Below are 22360 nucleotides of genomic sequence, written 5' to 3' on the forward strand. Positions count from 1 at the left end.
CTCAGTACAAGGGGTTTGGGTGCAGGAAGGGTTTGGGATGCGGGCTTCGGCCTGGCACTGCTTACATCAAGCGGCTCCAAGGTGGCAGCAGCGCACAGGAGGGCTAAGGCAGGCTCCCTACCTGCCCTGGCCCCCCGCCACTCATGAAAGTGGCCAGAATGTCCAGCAGTGGTTCCTGGGAATGGGGTGGGGCAAGCGGCTCTTCCGCACACTGCCCTTGCCTGTGGGTACCATCCTTGAAGCTCCCATTGGCCACAGTTCCCTGCAGTTTCCCGTCCCCTGATTTAATCCATTCTTCAACATTTATACAATCTAATCAGGTCCATCTGTTGCATACTGTGTTGGCAAGACAGTAGACTCCTTCACAACCATCTGAAATCAGTCAGAAGGTTTAAAAGAGGGCATTCATGAGCACTCAGCACAAAAATTGAGACGTTGAGGACAAAATTAATCAAAGAACCAATGGACATGAAGATAAGTTCTTTAATTGACTATACATCAGTGCTAGGAGTCTGGGTAACAAACAAGAGGAACTGGAATTGCTCACTCATGAATATAAATTTGATCTAGTTGGTATTACTGAAGCTAGGTGGGATGATTCACACTACTGGAACGTTAAAAATCAATGTTTATAATGTATTTAAGAAGGATTGTGTGGGCAAAAGGGTAGGGGGAGTGGCACTCTAGGTAAAAAAATGGCTACTTATTTTTTTGAGTCACTAAACTCAGAAGAAAATGATCGAATGCTCATGGAGCAGTGTCTAACAGATAAAGCATAAGAAGTGGTATTAGCCGGTGTGTGCAACAGACCACCAAATTACACTAAGGATCAGGATGACCAGCTCCTTATGCACCTACCTACAATGTGTAAGCAACAAAAGCTGCGTGATCATGGGGAACTTCAATTTGAGTGACATATGCTTGAGGTCTCATGCTGTCAGTATTAAAATATCCTTGAAACTTTTAAATATTATAGATGATAATTTCCTAACTCAAAAAGTGTTACAGCAAACACAGGGGAATTCTTTATTAGCCGTTTTCCTAACGGATCACAAACCAAAAATTAATGGCAGCTTATGTACAAGTGCTTATGACATGATTTATAATGTGCAAGCAGAATAAATTCCCAACCAGTAATAGATACACTTAGTGCTTTAATAGGGTTAATTTCACAAAGCTGAAAACAATTATGAGATAAATCAGCTGGGAGAAATATTTTCATAAGAAAAATGTGAATGATAATTGGGAATCATTTAAGAATACCATACTAAATGCTGATAAAACCTACCTCGTTTAGAGGGGGAGGGAAGGCATCTGTAAAAATAAAAATATATAACAAATGAAAGAAGCAGTTAAGAATTGTAGAAAATTACTAAGAAGCCAAGAGACACAAGAAGCAATCTATGGCCAGTAGAGTTAAGGATATAAGAAGTAGTTTAAAAAATATATATATATATAAGGAACAAAATGAATCGTGACAATGTTATTGGTCTGCTACTAGATGGAAATAATAGAATTATCAAGAATAATGCAGAAAAGGTCAAAGTGTTCAATAAATATTTCTGTTTTTTCTATTTTGGAAAAAACAGACAATACAGTCTTAAAATGTGGTGATAACACTCTTTCCATTCCCCTAGTATCTCTGGAGGATGTTAAATGGACACTACTAAAGTCAAACTCTTTTTTAAAAATCAACTGGTCCAGATAACTTGAAATTCTAGAATACAAGAGGTGTTCAGGAGATTAGTGGACCATTAATGTTGATGTTTAATAAGTTTTGGAGCACTGGGAAAGTTCCAAAAGACTTGAAGACAGCTAATTTTATGCCAATTTATTTTTTAAAAAGGGGAAATGGGATGACCTGGATAATTATAGCCAGACATCGATCCCAGGCAAGGTAATGGAGCAGCTTTTTATGTGACTTGATTAATAAAGTAGTAAAGTAATTAATGAAAATCAAACATGGTTTATGGAATATGGACCCTATCAAAATAACTTGATATCTTTTTTCTCCCCCCCCCCATGAGATGACAAGTTTGGTTGATAAAAGTAATAATGGTGAAATAATATACTTAGACTTCTGCAAGGCATTTGATTTGACAATGCATGACATTTTGATGAAAAAACTAAAATGGTATAAAATTAACAGTGCATACCTTAATGTATTAAAATGTCTTAAAAACTGATAGGTGTCATAATTAACTGTAAACAGGGAATCATCGAACAATAGCAGGCAACAATATGCTTTGTTTATTTCAGCAGTGATGGATATATGTATGTTTGTTTGAGAATGATTATGATTAGACCTAGTCAAATTTAGAAAAATTTGGACTAAATCTTGCATTGAAATTTTAATTTTTGATGGAAAAAAAGACAGACTGTTAAAAAAATATTTTTCAGACATTAGCTTGAAGTTGTCTATACTTTGAAATTGAAAATATAATTTTAGTTGAAATGTTAATTTTTAAAGGGAAAACAAGAGGCATATTCACAATAATATGAACCAGATTTCATTACTTTTAAGAGACAATGTTTCTGATTTAAAGGACACAGCTGAATGTGTTCCACACATCTGTGCCTGCCATTTCTATGTCCACCTTTGTTAATACCTGTTTATCACCACATTCTATTATCCTTAAAAACGTTGTCCACTGTGTAATTATTGCATGAAAAGAGATCATTTTTCCTCTGCAGTAGAATGCTTCCTATTGATTGGATTTTTAAAGAGTGAGACACAAAACATAGTTTCTTAAATTTTCAAAGCTAGAATAAGTTGAAGATACACAATTATCAATTCAAGATTTTGCTTTAAAACTGGTGTTTAAATTTCAGTGTGTCTGAAACAGCGTCACCTATTATAGTTTAAGTTCTTATTGCCTTTTCTTTCTTAAATGTCTGTGCCAATGGACTTCTTTCTTTTTCATAAAAAACCAATCCAGTACATCCAAACAACTGCTGTGTTTTGTAGACTTTTTGTACTTTGATTTCCTCTATTATCTTTTGAATTTTTGTTAGACTAGGCCTTAGGGGACTTTTTATGTTGTAATTCTAGAGGTTTTAGTAATTAATTTTGTTCATCCATACATGCCAGGTGCAATCTTTTACATCAAGCTGAGACAGAGATTAGTTTGCCCCTTAATAAAGTTTTGGCTGTGTCCCATAGTATGGATTTCTTAGCTTCAGATACATCATTTAATATTGAACATACCTCATCCGCTACTACTGTATACTTCAATTGTTCTTGTTTGTAAACTAATTTGAGGGTCATTTTTGGTGGAGATTTTGAAATTAAATTCCACTATCATCAGAGCATGGTCAAACTGTATTATTGTGCCAATTGCACAATTATTCAACTTGCCATTGTTTTCTCTGTTGATACCGAGTTTATTGAAGTGTATATGTTATGCCTTATTAAAGATATTGCTCTCAATACTCAAATTCATATTCAAGTGACTAGGGATCTACTTATCTCAGTATGATATGGATGATAAAATCTTGAGAGCATGCTCAGATGTGCCGAGGGCTTTATGTTCTTTATCAGATTAATGCTTTATCAGTACTGGTCATCATTTATTTAAGGCCCACTCCAAGTCCTAGAAAAGTTAATTGGAGTACTTCCACTGGCCTCGCTGAGAGGTTAATCAGGCCCATAGTGTCAACATCATGCTAGCATATTATATGTTTGAGTAATGTGTGGAGACAATGTCTCTGCTCTACAGTGCTCCACAAACCATATTTTTTAAAATGTGCATGCCAGTTTTGTAGGAGTTTCCTGCATAGGAAAGAAATAGAAATATGGCTGTATTGTGAAGTTGTTTCTTACCAGAGAAATTGCTACTTTGCATTCCATTAAAAATTACTGCATGATTGTCTTCTTCAAAATCTGTGGCATGTAGCCACAATAGGAGGATACTTTACCTCTGAACATCTTTCAAAACCTACTCCTGGGTCCTCTGGCTGTCAAGATGCTACAATGGGTCCTATTTTAGAGTGCCATGGCAGGTTCTGTTCCTGCCTCTCTCATACCTATCAAGATTCCAATACCATGGCAATTTCATCCAGAGAGAAGTCCATGTCTTCTTCTCCTTTTTCAAAGTTGAGACCTTCTTCCCCATATGTATAGTAGCAATTTTTGTTTTGCTTAACAAATATGTTCTTTTGTGAAAAATTCACAAGAAGAATCTTGTGAAAAATTCTCTAGCTCTCTTTTAATCACAGTGTTGGTTAATGTCATCGATAATGAAAGGAGTGAAATTCTGCCTCCAAATAAGTCAATGATAGTTTTGCTATTGATGTTAAAAGAACCAGGGTTTCACCCAAGGTGAAGACAATCATGGAGCAAAGGAAAGTGAATCTACTTTCTGAACCCACCCCATGTGACATCACAATGTACCCAGTGTGACAAAGTTCCTCCTCTGCCTTGGTGGGTCCTGCACTAATTGGCAGATTTGCTTGCTCAGAGGTTCACAGCAGCCCTCAGTTTGGCCACTTTCATGGCTCAAATCTGCCATTCACTCAGTTAGCCTCATCACTGGCCAGCATGGGGAAAATGAAAAAGAACAATCCCTGCACTTTCTGCTGATCCACCTTGTGGATCGGGGAACAGGCCAGAGACGTTCCCCTCTGGTGGAACCCCACAGTCCTGGTCAACTCCTCTTGAGTCAAGAAGGGAGTTGGGGGAGATGGAGGGAATCTGAGCCCACCCTCTACTCCAGGTTCCCACCCAGGGCCCTGTGGATTGCAGCTGTCTACAGTGGCTCCTGTAACAGCTGCATGACAGCTGCAACTCCCTGGGCTACTTCCCCATGGCTTCCTCCCAACACCTTCTTTATTCTCACCACAGGACTTTTCTTCTTGATGTCTGATAATGCTTGTACTTCTCAGTCTTCTAGTAGTACACCTTCTCACTCTCAGCTTCTTGGGACTCTTGCTCCCAGCTCCTCACACACACAACACACTGAAGTGAGCTCCTTTTTAAACCCAGATGCCCTGATTAGCCTGCCTGTCTTAATTGATTCTATCAGCTTCTTGAATGGCTGCAGGTGTTCTAATCAGCCTGTCTGCCTTAATTGTTTCCAGAAAGTTCCTGATTGTTCTGGAACCTTCCCTGCTACCTTACCCAGGGAAAAGGGATCTACTTAACCTGGAGCTAATATATCTGCCTTCTATCACTTTTCTGTAGCCATCTGGCCTGACCCTGTCACATTGGTTAATCAAACCTTAAAAGCTTTTATTAGGAGCCTGATTTATGTGGAAATTCCCCCCTTTCCTCTTTTGTCTTCCTATATTGTGGCAGTTAACTCTTCTACTTACGTAAATTATATTCAATTTTATGCATCTGTATGCTTATATTGACAAATGGGTGTCACACCAAATTTTATGGTATTAGTAAATTTGATTTAGTCAGGGGTATGATTCTAGAAAATCAAGTCATTATTGATTGAAAAATATATGTCATTAAAGTTTTTGCAGTTTTGGAGTAGATCCTGGTTATGGAGTATAAAATGTAGGAGAAACAATACACTAAGGCAGATTCTCGTTTTTCCCTACATAACTTCTTCATTCCTTGACAAAGTTTCATCATCTAGGTTTGAAATCTTCTGTTTTCAGCTAGTTACCCTGGCAATACATACTTCTCTTTTGAATACAGTTGTATGGGTTTTACTGTTTCTCATATCTATGGGGAAAGAACTCATCAGCTTAGAAGAATGCCAAAGTATGAATTTTAATAAAAAGATGTCAAACAACAAACTTTCCTTAAATCAGTGTATGGGTTTGGGGAAGTTTTTTCTTTTAAGTTTGGATTGTTGGACTTAGTATAGTTTGCTGCTGGTGTTTTAAGACAGAAGGGAGGAAATTTTAAGCCTTAAAATTCTTTTTCAGCAACACCTATAAATTATTTTTAGGATATCATATTCTAATGAACTTAATGGTTAAATGTTGGACACTGTATTGTCCCCCAGTTCTACATCCAGCCAATAGAGAGATCCATAATACCCAGTGTACAAGAAAAGAAAGTACAGTCTGAAGCCAGGCTCAAGACAAAGTCAGTGGGCCACAGGCAGTAAGTTATGGAGGCAAGACTAGGCAGCAAACAGCCCACAGCTGGAAATGGAACATCTAAGAGCCAAACAGAGACACATCCTGTTGCTGCCAGGCCACACCAGTTATAGGAGGAAGACATAGGGCAGCAGCATCCAGCCAGGATATTATGGAGGGGTTCTGAGACTCTTATCATTTAGGGACCTGTACTAAGGATCTGGCTTGAAAACTGTTGATTTGATCTTTTGTGTTGCAATTTAAAGGAACTGTGTCCAGGGTATTTCAGTTTCTGGCAGACCTAGTAAAGTAATTCTCTCCCTCACAGAATGTAAAAAGTCGGAACTCACTGGATGTTGGAGTCTGTACAGCTGAGTGCTCAGAGTGCCTTCAGCGCTTACCTCCAAGTTTGTTATATATACATAGTGTTTGCTACCAGACCGGGATGGGGGGGAGGGAGGAAGGGTATACAGTACCATATATGGATACACCACACCCACACTCCCTCTCCACCTGCTCTTTGGGAGACACACACACACACACACACACACCTCTAATCACTTTTGAAAATCTTGGCCACATTATTCAAACATATTACAAGAAATTTGATGAGAACAGTGAAAGTCAGAGAATGATCATGAGTCCTTGTTTTGATGCACCATAAGCAGAACCAAGAAAATGCCTTTTCAATTCAACAAATGGAAAGAACTAAACTGGAAATATTAAATAAATACATGGATTAATGATGCATTCAGCATTTCTCTGTCCCCCACATATCATTTAGTTACACATGCAGAAAGCCTCATAAATAAGTAGAGAAAATAAGGAATTCCTGTACTCCTGAGTATCTTATTTCAGAGAAAGTTCTTGGGATTTAAAACACAGCCAAAAGCAAGTGATAATGCCAAAAGATTAGAAGTAAATATCCAGCTAAGAAAGGACTGTGTAGGTCAGCCAAAGTAAAATGATGTTTTATAGCTCATCAACTTCTCAAATGGAGCATAGGGGTGATGGTGAATATTTCTGCAATCTTCACTTTTATAGATGCAGGAACATAAAACAAGTTTAGAAGATCTGGTATTTTAGTAAAGTGCATATGGTGTGACTGAATAGCTATTTTCTATAATTTTTGTGAGGACAAGACTGGTCAGACAGCCTTCTTCTGAATACATTATTCACCAATGTAACAATCACCATATTTCTTCATAGGATTTATTATTTTAATTCACTGAAAAGTTCTGGATAAAGGGAGATAAGATTATGCCTCTAAATATTTGTTGTTGTTAATGTTTGTTTTCATTCCCTTCTCTGTCTGCTGGACCAATAGAAAAGACAATCCTGCAGGAATATACATGCTGGAGCAGATTTCCCTACAGCACAGCTCTGCCAATTTTCAATCATTAATTGAGCTAATGTGTGCCAGCTTCAAAATGCCAGCTTTCCTCAAAAATCCTCAGTCTTGTTTTCTACCCTAAGCAGCATTCCTTTGCATCTGGCAGGCAGGAAACCACAATTGATAGGTGCAGTGCGCTTTATGATAAGGCATCAAGTTAAAGGTCTGTTCTAACTCCTTATTCAAACCCAGTCACAATTTAATACTGAGAATGCCAACACCTTTAAAAGGAAACAGCATATGGCAATGGTAGATACCTAATTACCTTAATGAAATGATACATTTCTCATGCAAAGGGTAAATGAAAGTTTATATACACTATATGCTAATATAAACACACCAAAACCTACTATCCTCATAAAAATCACAACATTAATTTAATAGTTTAATAATTTGAATTAATAAATTCAAAACCTTACAGTTTTGTGAATACTTGCCAAATATTTATTATTAAAAATCCAACTTCAAAAATTAGACAAGAAACTAAAATAAGGATAATACTTCCTGTCATCCACCTTTTGTCTGATACAGTTGCATGGTCTTTAGGGCACGGACTATCTATAACTAGGAGAATATGATCTCGGGTGGGACCTTCGGCAATACTGAAATAACAATTTATAATAAAATATTGCTTTCTCCAACACACAGAGCTAAGCATCATTTTTCTTCCCCAGGACTCATTTATTTCAACTTGTAGACTCTGTGCATTACTCTTAGGTTCCAGCTATATTACTCTGGTTTAGAAATGTTCCTGGTTTCTATACCCCTTGTCCTATGGGAAGTCTATTTTGAATGTGTTGTTACGGCACAGACTCCTACAATTTAGTCAAGTGGTTTGGATGTAACTAAATCAGACATGGCAATTGCCCTTCTTGTGTGTGTGTGTGTGTTAATGAAATATAACTTCTGTAAAATTTCAAATCCTTCAAAATATGGGTTTGTACTGTTTCCAGAGCAGGAAATGGACAACTAATAATCCCCCCTTAAAGCCATCCAATAGATCAATAAAGTATAAATTTGGAACGTTTTATAGACAGATGCTCTTGAAATCTTCATTTTAAAACACAAACTATCCTGAGTTACATTTTCAATATCTCCTTCAACACAAAACTTCCCAAATATACGACACTCTCCAAATATACGACACGCTGGCAGCTCTCTGCACATTGGGAGGACATAGGTGGCTGAAAAGGTGTAGAGGTTTTTATTTTGGGGGTGGGGTAGCTATACTCTACGGCAGTGGTGGGTAACCTGAGGCACGTGAGACATTTGGCTGACATTGACCATCCTCAGGCACTACCCCCCGCAGCTCACAGTGGCCACGGTTCTCTATTCCCAGCCTATGGGAGCTGTGGGAAGCGGTGCCTGCAGAAAAAGGGGCACAGGGAGGGGCTGTCCGCCACTTCCCACAGCTCCCACTGGTACCTGAGAACTGTCAAAGTCAGTCAAATGTCTTGTGACCCACAATCAGATTACCCTAATGGGTTCCATCTGGCCCAGGGGCTGCAGGTTGCCCATCACTACTCTATGACATGTTCTCCTGGAAACAATCCAAAATGGAAATTTCAATGGACCTCAAACCAGTATTAACTACCCATAAAAGGGACTTCAATATATATTTGCAATTAGGAAGCTAGAAACACCATATATGGTCTAGTGGGGAGAGGAGATAGCCAAAGTTGCATGAAGATGACTGATTTATACCACTACTGGTAAGCTCCATCCCCTTCCCTTCTGTAAAGTTCCCGTCTCATGCAATCAAAACATGTTGTGTTAGGGAGCAATCTTAAACATAACAGCTGAAAACAGTTTTTGTGGGGGGGAAGTTTGTTTTTAGTTTAACGGAAGCTGTACATTTCTATATCTTCAACAGATAAAATAATATATCAGTTCATCATATGTTGATTTTTAACTGTTTGGATTTATTTATTTTACAAAACAAATTCCACCAACAAACACAGGAAAAAAAAGGAGTATGTGTGGATGATAATGACTTCCACTTAAGAAAGTGCAACTAGGTTCAAAAGGATGCACAGCTAAACACCTGGATCACAAGTATCTTATCATTTAGTCTCTTATCTGTAAAAAAAACCTACACCCAAAATGATTACTACAACTGCCCTGAAAGTCACATATATTGACAGACATATGTAGATAGGAGTGAAACTAACAATTTCAATATGTTAATATTGGACTGATGTGAACAATTATAGTAATACTGCACAAAACAATATCCATGGCATCCATTTAACACACTTAAATTTAGGTACGAGCATTTAAAATGCACTTGGCAATTAAAAAAGACAAACAAAAAAACCCCACCTTAATCCCAAACCCAGCATTCATTATCTTTGTGGTGGAATTAAGCGATATTTTAACACAGAAAGAGCTTAAAACATATAGAATGCTTCTGGGGACTGGGAAGAATACAATTACAGGATTTCCTCAATGGCTTCCAAATTTTGGTCATGATTTATGAAAACACTTAAGCATGTGATTAAGTCTCATTGACTTCACAGGAATTAAGCCCATGCTTAAGCGCTGTCATGAACTGAGGTTTTATGCAATTCATAAATACTAAAAAAAAATGTAACTAAACCTTCTGAGACAGACCTTCCCTATCAATAACTAATGGTGACGTTTTCTATCTAGTCTGGAGTATGAATATGGCTATATTTGGGCTCCTGTGTCTTATACAAATCCCAGTATGATGCCCATAAACTTCAAGAAACTTGGTGTGTGAGTCCTTCTATACTTCTTTTTATATAGGTATTGTGTATGCATTATATATGTAAATACTTAGACACTCTTGGCAGACAGAAAGAAAAGGAGTACTTGTGGCACCTTAGAGACTAACATATTTATTTGAGCATAAGCTTTCGTGAGCTACAGCTCACTTAGCTCACAAAAGCTTATGCTCAAATAAATTTGTTAGTCTCTAAGGTGCCACAAGTACTCCTTTTCTTCTTGCGAATACAGACTAACACGGCTGCTACTCTGAAACCTGTCATTAGGCAGACAGACAGATTCATTCACTGGTTCCACATTTATTCTCTTTCCCTCCTATTTTCAAGTTGTGAAATGATGGACAATATATAAGTTACTTTTCCGTCTATAATAATTGTAATATTCTAGTGAGTTCTCTTTTTTAAAATCAAATTGTTTGTATTGAAACCTTGATTTTTTTTCTTTTATACATTATAACTCAATGTAGGTGTTAATGATTTACAGATGTCTGTCATTTTGAAATACAAATGTTAGGATCTCAAAGTATATAAAAAGCAGGCCCTTAAATTTGAAAATCAAGCTGTTTTTTCTCATGCACAAAATGTGCCCTAATTCCAAGTAAATTTGTGTCTGGTGCTGTGTCATCCCCAGACTGGATTAATGTAATACCCTTTATGTGAGACTACATTTACAGAACACTCAGAGTCTTCATGTGGTACAAAATTTGTGGAGGAAACAATGGAGATTAGATTGCACTGGCCTCCTGTTTGCTTTCAAGTGTACTTCAAGTTGTTTATTTTAATCTTTAAAAGATTCTTCTAGATGGCTAGAATATATTCATTTGTATTGTTTAAAAAAACACACAAAAACACACATTTAGTTCTAATTTTACACTCCTAGAGCAGAATCTGAAAACTTCCATTTATATATCGAATAATACAGTACAGGCAATGATCACAGACAAGCTCCTCATGTGCTCTTTCACATCCCAAGTGGCAAAGCAGTCCCCAATGTAGTGCTCTGGATAGTGTAAGTTACACCAGCAGCCAGGTTGTTCATTGGCCAATCCATGAAACAGGTGAATAGAAAAGTGGTTTTGAGCCACATTTCTCACCACGTATCCCCAAAGATGTGCTGAGCCTAGATCAGCAGGATCCAATGATCTAGACCAATATTTCTCAATTATGAGGGAACCTCCAAGGAAGAAGAGGTATTTCAGTCCCCATACCCATTAATTCTTCAGACCTTGCAGACACAGTCTACAAAAGATGCTAGTGGTTGTATATTGCCTTCTGAAACTTAATTTGAGACCAAATCCTCATTTAATATACAGTCTCCAACAGTCATCCAATGTTGATGTTTTTTTGGTCATTACTGAACTAGAGGTGAAAGAGAGTGTATATCATATCCTGATAGGTTTCAGAGTAGCAGCCATGTTAATCTGTATCCACAAAAAGAAAAGGAGTACTTATGGCACCTTAGAGACTAACAAATTTATTTGAGTAATTTATTTCCCCCCCCCACTCTCCTGCTGGTAATAGCTCACCTTACCTGATCATTCTTGTTAGAGTGTGTATGATAACACCCATTGTTTCCTGTTCTCTGTGTATAAAAATCCTTTTCATATCCTGATATCACTAATTCACCTCAAGTTATTCTTCTAATCTTTACATCATAAAGAAACACTTTCATACATCTGTTGAAAATTTCTTCTACATCTATGATGCCAGAGTCTTCATTTTACATGTCAAAAAATCAAAATTGATCATAAATTCCTTTTTTTTAAAACACAATTTTCAATTTTCCCCAAAACAGAAAATATTCTTGCCTAGCTCATGTCATCTTTTATTTCTTCTAATGAGCTATCCCTTCTGTGTGCACTTACACAATTTTGTGAACCTAATTTCATTTATTTTCAGGTGGAGATAAAAGAAACACAACAAAAAATCAATCATAAATTCAGTTGCTGTATTCCAGAATGAACCTTGACCTTGCAATTCATCTGTGTCTTCAGTGCTTATGAGTTACAGCTGTCTATCTTTCTTCAGGTATAATTTGACATTTTTCACAAAAATTACTGTAAAACTTCCATAGATGTTATGCTACCATTCTGGGGTTCAATAATTTACTTCACTGAGACAAGGTAGCAGTCCCTCACTGCTATCAGTGTTCACAAATCTAAAGTAGCAAATGCACATATGGGTGATTACATTTAGGCTTAATACTAAACTTATTTATATCTTCCTTAAGGGAAGAAATAGAAAAAAAAGAAATGTCCTCCTCCCGCTTTGCCTATTACATGCCATGACCAGCAGAAATACAGCAAGGAAGTAAAAGTGGGCATTACTATTAAGTGGAACTATAACGTAATATCACTCTGTAAGTGCCTGCGCTGTGGGAAAAGCTTCACTAAGAGCTCAAATGTGGACACAAGAATAAATGGATATAAACTGGCCATCAGGAAGTTTAGACTTGAAATTAGATGAAGGTTTCTAACCATCAGAGGAGTGAAGTTCTGGAACAGCCTTCCAAGGGAAGCAGTGGGGGCAAAAGACCTATCTGGCTTCAAGATTAAACTCAATAAGTTTATGGAGGAGATGGTATGATGGGATAACATGACTTTGGCAATTAATTGATCTTTAACTATTCATGGTAAATAGGTTCAATGGCCTGTGATGGAGTGTTAGATGGGATGGGATCTGAGTTACTACAGAGAATTCTTTCCTGTGTATCTGGCTGGTGAATCTTGCCCACATGCTTAGGGTTCAGCTGATCGCCATATTTGGAGTCGGGAAGGAATTTTCCTCCAGGGCAGATTGGAAGAGGCTCTGGGGGTTTTTCGCCTTCCTCTGCAGCATGGGGCACAGGTCACTTGCTGGAGGATTCTCTGCACCTTGAAGTCTTTAAACCATGATTTGAGGACTTCAATAGCTCAGACATAGGTGAGAGGTTTATTGCAGGAGTGCTTGGGTGAGATTCAGTGGCCTGCATTGTGCAGGAGGTCAGACTAGATGATCATAATGGTCCCTTCTGACCTTAATATCTATGAATCTATGAATCTATGAATCAACAGTATAAGAAGACCCAGAGCTGTACATCTTGATTTTCCACACCCAAGACATGAAAAACTCCCTTTGACTTTAACCAGATTTACATAGACAGAGAAATCAGGCCATCTGGAAGCTGCAGTGTTACTAGAAAGATTCTGGCCAGGATCATGGATTTTATAGAATGGAAGAAATTTACCATGTGGATACTAGAATAAAGGTTATTTCATTTTTGTTTGCATTTATTAAAATTTTGTTTTGGAAATAAGTAACTTCAGCCATATTTACTTGAAAATCCTCTCCCTAGGGATACTAGTGAGAAGTGGTCTTGACAGAATATTTGTTTTTAAAAAATCCATTTTGTAAGACTACTGAACATTTAATGAATACTTTTGTGTTTAGGATCATTCATCCTCTAAGATGAAATCAATGGGACTTTTTCCATTGACTTTAGTGGGTACCAAATCAGATTTTCAATGTCATTTTCTAAAATCTAGTTGGTACTGTTACATAGTGTCTGTAATATGGCTTCCAAAGCCTTACACTCGGTTTCTTCCTCAACTGACTACTGCCCATAAACATATTTCTAAAAATTGCTTTCAGTGAAAACCAATTGTCAGCACATCTGCTTATAGTTCTGTTAGCACAGAAGCATATGCCACTTGGTGATCATCTTAAAGGATAGCTGATAAACCCAGTGAGCTCACAACAGAGACCTTACATTCTTCTTTAATCAAAATATTTCAGTGACAACTCCCCATGACTTTTCACAGTCTTCCCAGTTCCATTCTGTACCACCTTCAAACAGCATTACAAGAGGCACACTTAAATATGACAAATTACACATGAGTATCTATGTTAACATGTCCATGAATCCCTGTAAAGATTCAGTTTTTGGATACTTTCCATTTGTACAACTGCCTCCATGTTACTTGGATATGGTTAAACTCTTTCATCAAATACATGTCCTACATGTGTCCTAATTCCATTCAGCCAACTCAGAAACTTGTTCTGTTGAAAGTTCTTGTCTGTGGCCCATTGCAGAATATTACATACAACTGGCATGCCAATGATCAATATCAACAGACTGTGGTGGCTATTGTTACATTGCTCATACTGCCATACTATTTTGGGCTACACAAGAGACTTGACTGTGGGACTGGATTTGTGTTGTCCATTGGATTTTGGTCAAGTCAATAACCACTTGCCATCAACTTCCACATGAGTTTACTAATGCTTAGCTCACTTTTGCAAAACACTGTTATATACAGATACAAAAGGTGTATTATTATTAGATCTCCTTCTACTTACTTTAGGGCGAGAGAGGGTGTGTGCATTTATATCCTTCAGTTCCACTGGGATATAAATGTTTCAGCAACAGTCAGGATTTTCATCCCAGACAGGTAAACCAGTTCAGTGGAAAGCGCAATCTGGCATATGTTAATTTGCTATGCTGTGCACATTGTGATTAATTTTTGTTTGTGTGTATCACTTTGTAGCATACAAATACATCTGTGGCCTTTTACATTCCAACAATGGAGTGACTTAATCACTAGGTTGATTTAAATTGACGGTAGTGGAGGGTGTCGGAGCAATAGGCCTCCCAGCGAGAAAGCCAAGCTTTTTCAGAAATTCATCTGTGTTAAATATCCATTGTTTTTTTTTCCTTGTCTGATATTTATGGGTTTGTAACATTATAATGTATGGTAATGAATGATACTATGATAAGCTTTCTAATGTTTTTCACCAATGTTTGACAACAGTGGCATTATGTGATGTGGCTGCAGGCTGGGGAAACGAGCAGTGTAAAACAGAAAACAAAACCTAGATGTCAGTTTGGCGTCAAATCAAAACTGTGGACTTTTAACCACTGCAGCTGCCTCAGCTTCAGTTAACCTCTCACTGATCTCCCCAAATAAGATTTCATCTAAAGCACCAAATTAAAAACTGAGACTGAGGGCTGGTTCTGTAAATTGAAAAGTGTACAAATGAATTGCTGGCAAACACACTTGGCAGCTGTCAGCCTTCTCAAGCTTCTGATCTATGTCTCAGTATTAGTGGGGGGGAGGGTTAGTTTTTGTGGGGTAAAATGTAAGGATTATTTTACCCCATTTCAGACCAGTTTACAGCAGACCACCAGGGACTATGTTAATAGATTTACAATTTTTGGTAATGAAATGGCATAATGAATGAAGTACAGTGGAGATCATTAAAATGGCTTGCAATAAATCCCTGTGATATGCAACATGCTGTTGCACCAGAGAACACTGCGAAAACAGCAATGCTTTCCAACCATATTCACTCTAATCCACACTTCTTCATGGATCTTGTGTTCATGCACGTATGCTCTGTGCATGTATGCCCAAAGGTCCTCAAAGAGTTAAAGGATGACATGAGCTAGTTCATTTTTAACAATGCTACTCTCTGTGACAAATACTCCAGCTCAGAACAAACACAGTGTTAAGTGCAGCTGGCTGACAAAAGATTGATAGTTTTAATTTGACACTGATTAAACATTTTGTGGCATAAAACTCTCCTCCCCCTCCCCCCCACACCTTTTTTCTTTAAAATTTGCTGGCTACTGATCCTGTCCCCTGCACTCATAAATCAACTTTCAGCAACTACAGGCAGGTACGAAATTTAAGCTCAACATTAGGGCTGGCAAATATTGGTTAAAAAAGGCTGATTTACTGTGGAACACAACCTTCCTTTCTCTTTCTTTTTTTTTAATTGGCTGATAATATAGCATTTCCCCACATATGAAAAGAGAAATCCTTTTAGTAAGGGGAGAAAGGACAAATACCACCAAGAAGTAATAATGATCTAACGGCTGACATCACAGGCTCATTTCCCCCATATTCATTAGCTTCATAAAAATACAAACAATAGTGTACACTAAATACCAGGATGTAACCTAAACAAATGCCTTGGTAATTTCTCACCACTCCCACATTAGTGACACAAAGATAGTTTGGTAACTGGAGAGGCATAAGTCCCACAAGATCTTGCATCACAGGATCATCAAAGTCATGCACACTGTATTTAAAAGGCATTATTTTTGCATGGAACTGTTCATTGGCCATTAGCATTTTTCAACTGTAAACAGAGCTTTTAAGCCTCTCAAGTAGCTGGAGGGAGGAATGCAAAATGTCATCTCAGATACTGGGTGCCACTGTTCAGCTATGCTTTTGTCAGTGGCGACACTATATAGGTTGAATGTTTTCCTTGCCTTTGGTTCCGCAAGAAAATGTTCAGAGCATGAAAATTTCTCAGCATACCAAGAAACAGATCTTCAACATAGATGTCTTGAATACATATATATGGAGGGTTGCCAGCCATTCATTTTTCGACCGGAATGCCCAGTACGGTTGCCAATTTTCTAACTGCACAAAACAGAACACACTTTCCCCACCCCTGCCCTGCCCCTTCCCCAAGCCCCCGCCACTGTCCTGCTCCTTCTCTGAGGCCCTGCCCCCACTCACTTCAGCCCCTGTCCCTCCATTGCTTGCTCTCCCCCACCCTCACTCACGTTCACTGGGCTGGGGCAGAGGGTTGGGGTGCGAGAGGAGGTGAGGGCTCCAGCTGAGGGTGCGGGCTCTGGGATAGGGCTAGAAATGAGGGAGTGTGGGAAGGGGACTGGAGTGAGTGGGGGCGGGGCCTAAGAGAAGGGCCAGGGATGGGGCAAGGGTGTTCCATTTTATGCAATTAGAAAGTTGGCAACCCTGTATATAATGGCACACCAGCCTATCCACAATAAACACCTCCTTCTCTACAAGAAAGAACAAAAGATTGCAATCAAATTGGCCAGGCATATGAATGATCTCTGTTCTCACTTACATGATGTCATACGATGATTTGAGATATTTGAAATATCAGACTCAGATAACAGTATAAATAGATTATATATATATAATCACTGAAGAAAAATTCCTAGCCACATGGGAATTACTAAGTACACTAAAAGCGGCAAAGAATCCTGTGGCACCTTATAGACTCTTTGCCATAAGACTCTTTGCCACTATTACAGATCCAGACTAACACAGCTACCCCTCTGATACTTAAGTACACTAAGAAATTTTAGGTATCCCCCTCCCTCCCTTGCTCCATTATATTGTGTGTAAAAATACCCACATAGATAGACACACATTGTGTCTATCTATGTGAATATATATTTCAGCATTATGCACAGATATTATGAACATGCCCAGCAATCATTAATATTTAGACTCAATATATTCAATACATTTTACTGCCCTTTTGTTGTGCTTCATTAAAACCTGAATGGATAATAAATAGGGCAATTTTCCATGCAAACACAAACCTACAACACATCAAACTGAGACTTTTTCCTAAATGAATTATTTTAATATTAAAATATTGTTAACTTATGAGTTTATAGTACAATGGCTATTTTCATATACCTATATGAAAATAAATATGTTTGATAGACCTGTATTTCTTCACCCCATAGAGGGGAAATGTAATAGAATTATTTTCACTCCAGTGACTTGCTATGCCTCTGTTTGTGTTATTTACAGTATGTAAAGTCTCATTACCTCAGACTCACCCCTCCTGCAGAGAAACAAATCAGAAGGGACTAAAAGGAAACAGCCTCTGAGGTTTTCCTCTAGGAGTGCTCTCCAGTTGCTCTTTTGGGAAAGTAGGGCTTGCTCCCCCAATACAGCAGGTAGAGGGACAATCCCAGAAACCTCACAGGAGGATTTTGTAGGCTCAGCGGGAAGCAGAGACTATTGATATCCACATTGGCTCTGGCTCGCCAGCAACCCCGACTGCTCTCCAGCAGCTTGGCTCCTGTGAAGCCACACTGACAGGGCTTCTACAGGTAGTGGCTGCTTTGGAGACCCCTCTTTAATGGGAAACAGTTCCAGCTGTGGGAGAATGGGGGAGAGACAACCTAAGACTGTACTATGGGAGATGGGGAAAAGAAATTTCCTCAGGGCCAATGGAAGGCAATTTGCATCATCCCCGCTATTTGCCCACTTCTCACCAGTATCCTATTCAGATCCTAGAGTCATGGAGCCCTTGGAGGTTTCAGGGGAGCTCAGGGGTTAACTCAAAATCAGAGGGCAAGGAGGACTTCCTCACATGAAGGGCCTCTTCTGAGCATACATTGTGAGGGTACAATACATTTGATTGCAGATATTTTTCCATCTTACTGTAGCTATCATGACATTTAAATTAATGGCTGTTATATGAATAGTGCAAACTCTTCTCCCTCCCCCAGGGGAATTAAATCTTTAATTTGAATAATCTGTAATATGATTGATGGAACCAAATTAATCTCTAATGTAAATCAATGAATTCGGTCCCCATTTGACTCAAGTCCCTGAAAACTGAGATACAACCGAGCTATAGAATGATTGGCTTTCCTCTTGTCTTCTTTTAAGTATATATCAGGCCTTTCTCATTAATTTTAAAATAATTTTAAGGACTGTGTTACCTTTGTGGGTAACACTGGCTAACACTGCACAGAAGCACTGGTGGAAAGAAGTTTCAAGGAGCTTTTCCCTCCCCCATCTCAGCACACTCACTCTGAAGCCAAGCACAATACAGAACTAGTGTCTTTGAGCACTCGTTAATGTCTCCAATTATACTCCATGGACCCAAGGGCCCAAAGACTTACCCTGCCTGACACTGAGAGCTGCTGCTAGCATCTGGCAGCAGGAACAAAAGGGAATATATGATGCTCCTTTCTAAAGCAAGTGCAAGGAAATCGGTACAGCACTTGGGTGTCGGGCAGAATCAATGCAAAGGTAGAATGTCTCAGAACAGCCTCAGCAACGCCTGAGGGAGCAAGACCACAATTAAACTGGACTTTCATTTTTTAAATTCACATCAGAAATCATGAAAATGCACATATTTTATTGCTGATCACAGAAATCAGATATGCAAAAGTTCTATTAAATAATCAACTCTTATCCTCCTGCCAGTGTAGTATCTACAGTAGTCCCCTGACAGACCAGACGGCAGATATTAAAACTGATATCAGTTAAAATACCAAGATGATGCAATAATTACTATTATTGCACTTATATATTTTAGATATTCAGGAAATCTAAATAAACATTAATTTAAAGGTAGGTAAAGAAAAAAAATCAACAAATCTATTTAAATAGATAATGAATGAGAGCAGGACTCAGCAACCACTTAACTCAGTGCCAAAACTCCTAGGGTGAGTCTTCATTAGGAAGAAAAGTGTGTTTTTACTTCATGTTGGCTAACAAGTGGTAACTAAGGCTTCAGCTACACTAAGAGCTAGGGGTGGGATTCCCCTGCTTGTGTACATGCATTCAGGAAAGCTCTCACCCACGTGAAACTGGTGGGTATGTGCTCAGCCGTGCTTCTGCTTCTCTACACATGCTACCTCAGCTACGTTGTTATTTCTATTTGCATTAGTTCAATGAGAGCTAACGTGAATATGTGTACGCAAGCAAGGGAATCACAACCCTAGCTTGTAATATATAGAGAGTCTAATATTAGGCAAAATTCTACTGAAGACACAGGCAGTTTGCAGTGTTAACATGAGTTAGCCAGATCAATGTAATCCCTACAGTCCCCCATGTTGTTTACCTAGGGTGACTAGATGTCCCTGTTTATAGGGACAGTCCCGATTTTTTGGGTCTTTTCTTATATAAGCTCCTATTACCTTACACCCCCGTCCTGATTTTTCACATTTGCTGTCTGGTCACCCTATGTTTACCTCAGTCTGCTAACACATGAAAATTACAACTGCTTTTGTCATCACTAGGATTTTACCTCAAGTAAGTTGCCATGTATTTGCTAACATGAAGTTAAAATGCACGTTATTTTGCTAGTAAAGATAAAGCTCTTCTGACTTCAGTGGTGAAAGATATGGCTTTGAAATAAGGAATATCCTGCTTGGCCATCTAGAGACAACTTCAGGAACTACTCTCTCCCTTTCCTGACTCCAACCAAGATCAATATTACACTGATACTGTCCTTGCAGTTGCTCCGTATATGCATTTATGTAATGACTGGAAAGGAAACAGAAGTAGAATATTAACCCAAGAGGCAAGAATGGCTCCTATGCATTTTTAAATAAGGCTAAATTGTGACTTGTACTACTCACCAAAACAAGGAAGTGAAGGGATATACAAAATCCCCATTTATACTCCTGCATGAGCTACCAGACCTGTCATGACACTGGAAATAGCCAACACATCCTGCCTGCTGGAGAGCCCAGCAAACCCCTCTTACCTATACCTCAGACAAAGAGGAAGCAAGGAGGGAATGTATATCAGAGGGTAGTCTCTGAAGTACAACGCCTCCCGAGGCTAAAGAGCCAGAAAGAGACAAACGTATTTATACATTGTAAATATACATTGCAAGGATTGTGTACACTGTAGATCATGGGTCAGCAACCTTTGGCAAGTGGACCATCAGGGCAATCCACTGGTGGGCAGCGAGACATTTTGTTTACATTAACAGTATGTGGGCATGGCCTCCCGCAGCTCCCAGTGGCTGCAGTTCGCCATTCCCTGCCAACAGGAGCTGCGAGAAGCAGTGGCCAGAATGTCCGTGAACCATGGCCACTGGGAGCTGAGAGTTACAATGTAAACAAAATGAGAGTTAGATAAAACCTTGCATAAAACCAAACATGCTAAATTTGGATGCAATTAGTTCATAAATAAAGGCACAATTACTTCTATTGAGTATATCACCTATAAAATCTAGGTCAAAATGGTTCACACCCATTAACTGTTACCCAGCACGGATCTTCAGGCTTTCCAAAAAGCTGGAATATATCTCATGATAGGATTTTGTTGCTGTTATTTCTTTGTTTGTTTTTGTTTGCTTGACTTTTCGTGACATCAACCATTTGCTCGAAAAAGAATGGATTTAGCAGAGGAAAGGTGGAGAAATTTTGCGAGTAAAATCCCACAGTCAAATTAAACAACACTCTTTTGAGGCTGGATTTTCAAAGGGGAGCTGGGCACCTAACTTCCATTGAAACTCAATAGGAATTGCATGCCTAACTCCTTTAGCCTCTTTGAAAATCAGATCTTAAAAATAGAGTGTACAAAACAATACTGTGTCTAGAAACTCAATGTGGCTTTAAGTTTTCCATATTCTATTTAATATTAAATTAAACACAAATCATTAATGGAAGTGTATGAGAGGTTATTTGCTGCAGAGTTGTTACAGTTTGTCATATAAATACATACACAAGAACATTTGAAAACTCATACCAAAAGTGTAAATACATATTTAGGATCATTGTCTTGATAGAAAGAGACACTGGAGCCATTACAGTTCATCGTGTAAAAACATACATATTAATTTAAGTGCTTAATATTCATCAGTAGACCATAAAGATTTCAAGAGCCAATATTGCTTATTTATTATATGATATAGAAAAAACAACTACATTCAAAAATCATTAAGATAGCAAAGCCAAGCACTTAAAAGTTAGAGAATGCCAGAATTAAGGTTGCCTCCTGATTGTTGGGAAGCTGTCCTGGCCCTCATGTAACTCAAAGTTGCTGCAGGACAGTTCTTAGCTTCCAAATAGCAACTAACTCACAGTAAAAACAAATATTCACTGAAAGCTTGCAGTTTGAAGAGCTGAAGGAATTATATTTTTTGTAGATTTATAAATTGCATCAAAATTTAGATTTTATTTAGAATTTTAACCTTTGAAACCTTGTGAATTTATAAGGATCCAAATGGGCTTGGATCATTAATACAAATTCGACAATGTCCCCTTTTCACAAACTAATTAACAGATGCTGCCACCTTTGCTTGAGTCCTTTGAAACCAAAGGGCAGACTGTAGCTTTGCACAGGGAATGAACTATACTTGAGTTTAGGAACATGTTTACCCCTGACTCTAGGGGAAGTAGCCAAGTACCATTCAGCTGCATTGACTCAGATGTGGTGGGCAGTGCTTTAGGGGATAGTCTTCTCCTTCCTCTTGGGTTGCGGGGAGAAGGTAGCAGACGCAGAGCACTAACTGGGCCTAATTTCTGCGTATTCCACACAGGGCCGTAAGGAAAGTTTTACTCCCTTTATGCCTCAGCATGGGCAGTACTTACTTTGTGCCAGGGCTGAGCCCCGGCCCCTCTAGGCGTGGCAATTTATAGCCCCATCACCTCTGGGCTTGCTGCTTCAGT

The 22360-nt window shown here is 38.5% G+C and overlaps 1 protein-coding gene across 6 annotated transcripts in view; it reads right to left on the reverse strand.

Moving 5' to 3' along the window:
- Positions 1-22360, reverse strand: part of PCDH9 (protocadherin 9) — a 931878-nt gene that overhangs the window by 539028 nt on the left and 370490 nt on the right. The window lies entirely within an intron of this gene.

The sequence above is a fragment of the Dermochelys coriacea genome, chromosome 1 (genome assembly GCF_009764565.3).
Source record: "Dermochelys coriacea isolate rDerCor1 chromosome 1, rDerCor1.pri.v4, whole genome shotgun sequence".
NCBI lineage: Eukaryota > Metazoa > Chordata > Testudines > Dermochelyidae > Dermochelys > Dermochelys coriacea.